The sequence below is a fragment of the Haplochromis burtoni genome, unplaced genomic scaffold (genome assembly GCF_018398535.1).
Source record: "Haplochromis burtoni strain Fernald_Lab_line unplaced genomic scaffold, NCSU_Asbu1 Contig_1282, whole genome shotgun sequence".
Lineage (NCBI taxonomy): Eukaryota > Metazoa > Chordata > Actinopteri > Cichliformes > Cichlidae > Haplochromis > Haplochromis burtoni.
In genome coordinates, this window is record NW_024583643.1 from 1 (window position 1) to 1,097 (window position 1,097).

Here is a 1,097-nt window from a genome sequence, read left to right on the forward strand (position 1 = left end):
GGAAGCCGGAGTACCCGGAGGGAACCCACGCAAACACGGGGAGAACATGCAAACTCCACACAGAAAGACCCCGGCCTGATGTTGGAATTGAACTCAAGACCTTCTTGCTGTGCGGCAACAGGGCTAACCACCGTGCCACTGTAAAAAAAAAAAATAATGCAATCATTAGCAAATCCCACAAAACCATATTTGTCAGGCTAACAGCAAATCCAAGCCACCCGGCTCGTCCATCTATTCAGCTCACAAACATTTGCTCATTGGTCTATCGCTAAGAAAGCAAAAAATCAAAAATCAGAAGGGAGAGAAGCTGAAAGGAGAGAGTGAGCTGATCTTGCATCCATAAAAAGACCCAGAACAACGCCATCCAACACATGGCCCTTCATTTCAGAAGCAGCAGCAGGCCCCTCACAAAAACATCCTCCACATGCTGAGCTCAGACAGAGCATCTGCAAACGATTGAAACAGTGTCTCCAAAAGTTGCTTCTGTTCATCTGGACGTAGCGTTTTGTGGGAGAAAAGTTTCATTATCATCCAGGTGACTTCTTCAGTCTCAGCTGACTGCAGGTTTCAATCTTATAAACAGTATATTTGCATAATGACTGTTATAATGAATCAGGATTAAGGAAATCACCTCCCAACTTTTGGAGATGTACTTACCTGGATGATTGAGAATGCATCAAGACGATTGAAACAGTAACTTCTGTCAATAGTTTGATCTGAAAGTGTAACAACACGAACATCAAGCAGCTTTATTGCGTGTTGGACCAGTAAACCTGAGGCTGAGGAAACAGCACATCACCATGACACTGCACTTTACAAACATTTAAAAACTCCCCAGTACACCTGAGAGACCATGACTTTGTTTAAATTGGTTGGCCTTCATGTTTTTGAACCATTGTATGTCAGGAAATGTGTGTGTGTGTGTGTGTGTGTGTGTGTGTACAACTTCCATTGCTAAGAGAATCTAAAAAGTTGAGTGCTGATAACATCCTGCTGACTCGGATACCTGTGAGTGTTGACCTGGAAGTTCTTTGGTCCTGATCAGATTGTGTTAAGAATCAATAAACTCCACTTCTTCATCACTCTCCCTCCTTCTC